The sequence below is a fragment of the Vigna radiata genome, chromosome 7 (genome assembly GCF_000741045.1).
Source record: "Vigna radiata var. radiata cultivar VC1973A chromosome 7, Vradiata_ver6, whole genome shotgun sequence".
Lineage (NCBI taxonomy): Eukaryota > Viridiplantae > Streptophyta > Magnoliopsida > Fabales > Fabaceae > Vigna > Vigna radiata.
The window spans coordinates 10863864-10873664 of NC_028357.1; the positions used below are offsets into that span (position 1 = coordinate 10863864).

At 38.2% G+C, this 9801-nt stretch overlaps 1 pseudogene; it reads right to left on the minus strand.

Moving 5' to 3' along the window:
- Positions 1 to 8062: 8062 nt before the first annotated feature.
- The window catches only part of LOC106766051, a 20486-nt pseudogene continuing 18747 nt past the window's right edge, over positions 8063 to 9801 (minus strand).

The window sequence follows — 9801 nt, forward strand, 5'->3', positions numbered from 1 at the left end:
CAAATAGATATTGCGGAAAAACTTTGTATGAGGCAAGAAAATAGAATGCGAAATGCATCTTTATTGAGTGTGAAGATTTACATGGAGAGGAAGATAAAATGATTGAAGAATGTGTTCGTAATTTGGAGGCACCAATGGAAATTCCAACAAAAAAGGCCAGCTTTGAAAAGATTGAGCCCAAAGAGAAAGTGAAAGAAAGCAAGCTTGAATTGAAAGAGTTACCACCACATTTGAAATATGTATTTTTAGAAGATAATGGAGGAAAGCCAGTTATTATCAGTACTTTATTATCTTCAAAAGAAGAGGAGAAGTTGGTGGAAGTTTTAAAAGCAAATAAGGGTGCTATAGGTTGGTCAATTGCAGATCTTAAGGGTATAAGTCCCACATACTGTATGCATAGAATTCTTATGGAGAATTATTATAGGCTGGTATCCCAAACCGTAAAGAAGACTAAATCCTGTTATGAAGGAGGTCGTGGGAAAGGAAGTGTTGAAGTTACTAGAAAGGAGGTGAGTAAATGGGTGAGTCCAGTTCAAGTGGTTCCAAAGAAAGGAGGAATGACGGTGATTTATAATGAGAAAAATGAACTGATCCCTACACGGACAGTTACTGGGTGACGAATGTGTATTGATTACAGGAAATTGAATACAACTACTAGGAAGGATCATTTTCCTATACCTTTTATGGGTCAAATGCTAGAACGATTGGCTGGACAAGCGTACTATTGCTTCCTAGTTGGCTATTCGAGATATAATCAAATTGTGGTGGATCCTGAAGATCAAGAAAGACAACCTTTACATGTCCTTTTGGTATATTTGCTTATAGAAAAATGCCATTTGGATTATTTAATACCCCTATTACTTTTCAAAGGTGTATGCAAGCAATCTTTGCAGAGTTTATGGAACAAAGTATAAAAGTCTTCATGGATGATTTTTTAGTGTTTGGAGATTCTTTTCAAAGATGTTTGATCAACCTGGATGTTGTTCTTAAAAGATGTGTTCAAACAAATCTGGTGTTGAATTGGGAGAAATGCAATTTTATGGTTACAGAAGGAATTGTGTTGGGACACAAGATTTCAGCCAGGGGGATTGAAGTGGATAAGGCAAAAGTGGAGGTTATTGAGAAACTTCCACCACCAACAAATGTGAAAGGAATCCGAAGTTTCTTAGGCCATGCTGGGTTATATTGGAGATCCATTAAAGATTTTTCGAAGATTGCTAAGCCATTGAGTAATCTACTTGTTAAGGATACACCATTTGAGATGTGTCCGGAATGTGTGCAAGCTTTTGATGTCTTAAAGAAAAGCTTGATTTCTGCTCCAGTAATTGTGGCTCCAGATTGGAATAAAGATTTTGAGCTTATGTGTGATGCCAATGACTATGCCATAGGTGCTGTGTTGGGTCAAAGAAGAGAAAAGGTATTTCATGCTATTTACTATGCTAGTAAAGTTTTGAATGAAGCCCAACTGAATTATGCCACTACAAAGAAGGAATTTTTGGCTATAGTTTATGCATTGGAAAAATTTAGATCTTATCTTATTGGATCTAAAGTGATAATTTATACGGATCATGCAGCCATAAAATACTTATTGACAAAGCTAGATTCAAAGCCATGGTTAATCAGGTGGGTGCTTTTGTTACAAGAGTTTGATGTGGAGATTCGTGATAAAAAGGGGAGTGAAAATTTAATTGCTGATCACTTATCTCGGGTAGTCAACACTGAAGTAACGAGCAAGGAAAAAGAAATCTAGGAGTCTTTTTCAGATGAAACTCTCTTGTACATTCAGTAGAGGCCATGGTTTGTTGATATGGCTAATTTTAAAGCTGCAGGTGTTATCATTGAAGAATTGAATTGGCAACAAAAAAAGAAGTTTTTACATGATGCTTAAAAGTTCATATGGGATAATCCGTATTTATTTAAGATTGGAGCAGATAATCTCCTGAGGAGATGTGTAACGAAGGAAGAAGCGGAAGGAATTCTTTAGCACTGTCATAATTCTCCTTATGGAGGTCATTATAATGGAGAACGAATTGCTGCAAAAGTTCTTCAGTCAGGATTTTATTGGCCTACTTTGTTTAAAGATGCTATTAGTCATGCTAGCAATTGTGAAAGGTGTCAAAGGACAGGAGCTATTTCACGAAGACACGAGATGCCATTACAAGGCATTTTGGAAGTTGAAGGTTTTGATTGTTGGGGTATTAATTTTGTTGGGCCTTTTCCACCATCTTTTAAGAATGAATATATTTTGGTGGTTGTTGATTATGTGAGTTGGGTTGAAGCTTTAGCATGTCCTAAGAATGATGCTATTACGGTGATCAAATTCTTGAAAAGGCAAATTTTCTCACGTTTCGGAACTCGCAGAGTACTCATCAGTGATGGGTCTCATTTTTGTAATGCTCAGCATGCCAAGGTTCTCAAACACTATGGGGTGAAACATAAAATGGCTGCACCTTATCTTCCGCAAACCAATCGGCAAGCTGAAGTTTCTAACAGGGAAATCAAGAGAATCATAGAGAAGACAGTTGCTTTTTCAAGGAGAGATTGGTCACATAAACTGGATGATGCTCTTTGGGCATACAGGACAACTATGAAGACTTCTAAGGGATTATCACCTTTTCAGTTGGTATATGGGAAAGCATGTCATTTTCCAGTAGAGATGAAGCATAAGGCTTTATGGGCTTTGAAGTTTTTAAATTTTGATCCTCATGAAACTCGAAGCAAACGGAGAAGTCAATTGTTGGAGCTTGAAGAGATGCGATTACATGCATATGACTCATCCAGAAATTTTATCATGACAGGAAGCTGATAAGAAGAGTTTTCAACCCGGGGCAGCAGGTGTTACTATTTAATTCACGATTGAAGTTATTTCCTGGAAAGTTGAAATCAAAATGGTCAGGACCTTTTGTAGTAAAGTGTGTATATTCGAATGGAGCAGTGGAATTGGAGAATCCAAATAATAATGGTCAGCAGCAGAGATGAGTGGTGAATGGTCAGAGACTCAAACATTATTTGGGAGGAGAAGTGGAACAATTTTCCATGGTGATGATGTTGGTGGATCCATGAGTTCCGGGTCAGGCTCGTGACGTTAAACAAGCGCTACTGGGAGGCAAACTAGGTTTTATCTTTCTCTTTTGTACTTTGAATTTTTAGACTAGGTTGAATTTTGTTGAGTAGTATAGGTGTCTGTGCTTGGCTTGAACACTGTTTCTGACTATGGTTTGACTTGATGATTATTGCATGATGAGTTTATTTGATGATGATTGAATGTGGATGATAATTGAGATTGTATTACATGCTGATATACAAGTGAATGGTTCACTAGCTATGTGAAAAGATGTGTGATGATTTATGATCGTGATTGATGGGTGTTGCGGCCCATACAAATTTGATTGCATATGAGAAATGTAGTATAGCTAGGGAATGACCCCTAGGTCGTCTCCCAAAGACCAATTTTGCGGTTCGAGAATCAAGTCTAACACGAAGGTGGGGGGGGGGGTTGAAAAGGTTGTGGTGAATACAGACGAATTAACTGAAATCCAAAACACAGATGCAAACAAAGATGTAAACACAGATCTAAAGAAAATGATTTCAAACACAAACTAAAGAAGGTTGGTCATTAACTTAACTACAATGTTTCTAATCACAGATCAACAAAATAAGGTTGCAACTCAAACCTCTAATCCAACAAAGTTAACTAACTAAGCGAAGGTTAACCCTGTTTTCATAAAAGCGAACTAAGCGAATGCAGTGTTAATATCAAATCTAATTTACACCATTCGGTTACATCAACTAAGCGAAGATGTAACACCAACTGGGCAACTAAGCATATACCCAATTGCAAGTGCAAAAATAGAATTCACATTAACCAAGTCAGAGTGCACAAACAATCACAATTCAAGAATATCAAGGAAACAGTGCAATATCGTCAATGACCAACCAAACTAATTTAAGCTGCCATGGAAATTAAATTAACACTATTAAAAACCTTAGACAACATTCAAACATCAAACACTGTTACAAACAAATTAACAAACACAGTTAAAAATAATTAAACTTAACATTAACTTAAACACATTAAACTCAACCTATTAATTAAACTAAGTGAAAACAAGAGAAATAAACAAGCCTATTTAACTTCTAGTAATTTATGTGAACCAAGGTGCAATTAACAAATAAATTAAAACTCCAAATGGCCAAGAAAACCTCTAGCGCCGTGAGTCACCAAGCACCATATCCAAACTTGACTTTCTTTCTTCAATAAGCTACCAAATGTGTTGACTTCTTCTCCCATGTGCACCATTTTCCAAGAAAATTAACATGTGCCTTCCAATTCATGCAAGACCGTCCATTCTCTCCTCCCATGCAGCAAAATAAAATGAAACCACACACAAAGCCACAATTTCCTTGAGCAATGAAGAGCTTCTACAAAAGTTGCTTCAAAAACCAATGTGCAAATGGAAGATACTTTGGATGGTCTAACCAATGTGCCATGTAAGCAAGGTCCAATGAAAATAAACACCATAAACTTCCATTCCCTTGTGCTTCTCTCGGCAGATTGCAATGCTAAAGGCAAGACCAAAAAGGAAACATTCCTTGAGTCAAAACTAGCATCTTTTTGTGTTGGTCCAAAAGTGGTAAAAATTAAATGAACAAATTCTTCTCTCCTACAAACACCAAACGTTTTTTTCTTCTTCAGCAACAGGCATCAAAATGCTTTCCTCCACCTTCCAAAACCGAAATTCAACTCGTGAGAACAAAGTTCAAGTTACAAATTAACACAAGAACAACAAACCCAAACTTCTACTCATCAATCCACTTCTAATACTAACTTTTCTTCAACTTTCTTTGCAAAAACGAAAATAAAACCTAAACCATCAACTCCAGCTCTGTCCAACCACCATAACAACACAAAAATCTGGTCCATTCCTTGTTTCAAATATAAAAAACGAAAACCAAGAAGAAAGGGTCCAAACCACAACACCACACATCAACTTAAGCTCTCTTCAACCCAAAACTCACATAGAACTCCATTTTTATCATCCAACCAAATGAAAAGCAAGGAAAAACGAGAAGAACAGCATCAAATGAAGAGGAAAACGAAATATAAAGTTACTCAAGCCCAACATCCACCATAGAAATGCAAAAACAAGCTCCAAAGCTCAAGCTTCAAGCACCAAGAACAAGCAAATGGAAGTGGAAATGAATGGTTTTTCACCAGTAATGAGCTAAGACAACCAAGAGTAAGTTAAGAGAAGAATAAAATCTGCATCTTGTTCATCGAAAATGGCTCAAAACCGAAAACACCAAGACAAGCTCTCTGAAGGCATGTTCATACAAGAAATCCTAAGAGAGAAAAGCTCTAAAACCAAAAGTATGAAGTGTTTCAATGTGTGGCTCGATATTTCCATCTAAAAACCGAGAGCTTCCCTCCAAATGGTGTCCACAACAAAATAAAAACCCTAACCTAAAAGGCACATGTCCTACACATGGGTGTTTTTTACAAAATTGCCCCCAAAAGGGTCCAAAACACCTAATTCTAATTAAGGTCTTCTAGAAAACGAAATTACAACTTAATTAAAATGGAAGTGACTAAATGTTGAGTCTTGAATGATCACGCCAACTTCCCTAATGCTCCAAATGATGTTTCCCAAAATTTCCCTGCAACCAAAATGCACTTAATCAGCTCAGAAAATCCAAATTAGCACAATTAAGAATTTCTGACCAAATTAAGCAGAATTTGGAAAACGGGGAAATAACAGACAATTAAACACAATTCCCTGGTTTATTTAAGTGCAATAAACTAAATACAGTTCAAGAAATAACGACTCATCAAAATAGACCACACTTAGTCTTTTGCACTCCTGGGCAAAACCAAGATGAAAACCAGGGAACTACTCAAAGATCAGGGAGGTGACACAGACTCGACAGACAGACAACAACGACTCACAAAACAGAAACAAAGCTGCACAATTCTCACAAAATCTGGACAGTGAAAGGAAGTGGACAGTATCCAAAACAAAATCAATGAAAGGAGATACTCACAGGATCATCCAAACAGTTCAGTACATGGAAAACAGTCAATCAGTTCAAGAGATGAATCAAAAGCAACAAAGCCTCACAGATGCACACAATCAGTGTTTCTCTCAAGTGTTTAAGGTAAATCAATGTCACTCCATGCACTCAAGAAAGCAAATACAAATAGACTTGGCAAGCCTCTAATATCAACACTCAAGCACATACGCATGGGAGGATACATCTGGATAAGAAGCTACTAACCATAAGGAACAGAGGAGCAATTAGGAACAAGTGTAAACACATTCAAACACACCCACAACCCCTAATTCCATCCTCTTCTTGACTCCATTATTCACAATTTTTTTTTTCATTTTTCACTGTTTTTCTGCTCTCTCTTTTTTCATCCTGTCTCTTTTCTTTACTCTATTCAGCAATAATTTCAAGAGACAAGATACATAACGTATTTACAAAAACACGACAAGAAGAGGACTCACTAGCCAATTCATCTGAAACTCCCAGGAGACCACACTTATTCCCAAAACAATTCCAAAGCTCCAAAATTCCCTAAGGTTAAGGTAAACATGGTTTTTCACTTAGGGCTAGTGTATCAGCTTCAAAACAAAGAAATGGGGAAAGCATAGGCTCAAAAGGGGTCACCAATGGATCAAAACATGGTAGGCTCATTTGGCTAGAGAGGCTCAACAAAAAAACGGCCTTTATCACTTTCAAACATGCATATTAATCAAGAATCATCAAAAAGAGTCAAGCCAAGGCATATGTGCAAGCAATCAAGAGACATATCACACACAAGAAAGATCATCAAATGGCTCAAATCTCACACAGGTAATACGGTCACAATCAATTCAACTCTCAAACATCATGATCATCTTCCAAGCAAAGAAAAACAAGGAATCCAACAAATCAGAGTATCCATGAAGTGAAGTGAAAGGCATGCAAAACTGTACACAAGACACAACAAACTGTATAAAAACCAAAACAGAAACAAAGAAACAACCTCCCCTAATAGACCACACTTAAATGACACAATGTCCTCAATGTGTCACAATCAGCAGATCAACAATCAGAACAGTCATCAGATATCGACAAAGTGCAATAAAAGTGAGGAGGGAAGTAGAAAAGAAACTCCTTGAGTCAGATGGGAGGATAGGTGGGGTGGACCAAAGACGTCTCCTCCACCACTGCATCCATTAAAGAAGGATTGCTGAGGAAGGGCTTCAGTCTATGCCCCGTTCACCTTGAAGCTTTTAGCTGTGGAAAGACTTTGAATCTCAACTGCACCATAAGGATAAACATTAGTCACAACAAAAGGTCCAATCCACTTTGATCTCAACTTACCACTCATGAGGCCTAGCCTGGAGCTATACAATAAAACCTGTTGGCCAACCTCGAAGTCCTTTCTAACAATAGAACTATCATGGAAACTATTTGTCTTCTCCTTGTAGAACTTCGAGTTCTCATAGGCCTCCAACCGGATCTCATCTAATTCATTTAGTTGCAACTTCCTTTCCTCTCCAGCATGGTCAATGGAGAAGTTGCGAGTCTTCACAGCCCAGTATGCTCGATGCTCAATCTCAACTGGTAGACAACATACCTTTCCAAAGACAACCCGATAAGGAGACATCCCTATGGGTGCTTTGTAGGCAGTCCTGTGGGCCCAAAGAGCATCGTCCAACCTATTGCTCCAGTCTTTTTTGTTGGGCTGGACAATCTTCTCCAAGATCCTCTTAATCTCCCTGTTAGAGATCTCAGCTTGCCCATTTGTTTGGGGGTGGTAAGGTATAGAAACTATGTGTGTCACTGTTAACGGATTGGCAAGCGTACCAAATCGTTCAAGTAATAGTAAATGGTAAGACCAAGTATCGTTTTCCCAAGAGACTCGAAAGGCCTTATCGTTCGCGTGAATTAAAATAATAAGACTTGAAAATAAAGATTAATAAATTTGATGTGAGAATAAAATATAAACATGCAAAAGATATTGATTCAAATGACAAGAAGAAAACAATGGATGAATGGAGTTGTTGGGGGTTTACAAAGAAGATAGAAAAGAATGCTTCTTCTCATGCAAAGGGTGAAAGTCATCAACAACATACTCATCAATAATGTCATCCAACATGTCAATCCTAAAAATAGAATGGTCCTCAGCTGGAAATTTCATTGCATCAAGGATATTAAAATGAACAACAATATCAGCAAATTCCATAGACAAAGTTCCAGCATACACATCAATTTTAGTTCGAGCAGTTTTCAAAAATGGCCTGCCTAAGATAATGGGAGCGGATCCATGAGAGAATCCCTCCTCCATCTCCAAAACATAAAAGTCATCAAGAAAAATCAATTCACCAACCCTAACCAAGACATCCTCTATGAAACCTGTTGGGTGGGTAACACTCCTATTGGCCAACTGAATGACCACACCCGTGGTTTACAAAGGACCAAGAGACAAAGATGTATATATGGACAAAGGCGTGACATTAATGGAAGCACCTAAATCAAGTATGGCATTCTCAAATTTACTATTTCCAATCACACAAGGAATGCAAAATATACTTGGGTCCTTGCACTTTTCAGGAATGTGCGGGACCGACTTACCAATAAGTGCAGATACATTCCTGCCCATGCTGATCCTTTCATTGCCTTTCATTTTTCTCTTGTGTGTGCACAAATCCTTCAAGAATTTGGCATACTTCGGTATCTGCTTGATGGCATCAAGTAAAGGTATGTTCACCTCTACTTTCTTGAAGGTCTCCAACATTTCCTTATCCACCTCTTCCATCTTTTTGCTAGGAAGTGCCCTTGAAGGGAAGGGAAGAGGGATAGGCCGATCACACATAGGAGAAGGTGTGCCGATGGTAGTGGTGGAAGAAGGAGAAAGTCCACCTGAAGAAGAAGAACCACCGGGAGAAGAAGAAGATCCACCCACCTCAAATGCCCTGCTTGGACTGTCATGGTCCTCTTTTCTAGGACAAGTAGAAGGCATGGGTGTAGGTGTAGAAGTGGGCTCTGAAGGCACAACAATTTGCTTCCCTGATCTGAGGGTTATGGCACTCACATTCCTCGGATTCTGCACAGTGTGGGATGGTAGCTTATCAGAATTTTGAGACTGTGCCTGGTTAAGCTGAGTAGCCATCTGACCCATCTGGTTAGTGATACTTTGTATGGAAGCTCTAGTCTCCTGCTGAAATTGCATGTTATCTTTCTGAAACTGCATGGTCTCTTTCTGAAACTGCATGATCTGCATGGTCATCTGTCTCACTAACTCTTCCAATGAAGGCTCAGAAGAAGTAGAAGGTTGGGCAGCTGATTGGGAAGGTGCCTCTTGCTGTTGTTGTTGTTGCTGCCTCAGGTTTTGTTGCATAGGTGGAGTGTTAAGTCCCTGGCAAGTGTACCAGATCGTTATCAAGTAATATAAACGGGTAAGTCCGAATATCCTTTTCTAAAAGGACTCTTAGGCCTTAGCTTTCATGTAACCTAATCTTGTAAGACTTGAGAAAAGAATAATATTGGTGGTTGTATGCAAAGAACAAAAATAAACATGCAATGCAATTGATTCAATTGGTTTTGAGAACTATGGATAAATGGTGTTGTTGGGGTTTACAATTTCATCTTATCCACTCTCATATATTTACTCTTCTTATTTAATTCACTTGTTTATCTAATTGTCATGCAAACTTTCTTAATTACCCTTAGCTCAATTCCTTAGTGAAAAGAGCCTATTACTAATTACCGGCTTGCTATCCCTAGCCTCCCCTAGTAACTAATAATGCA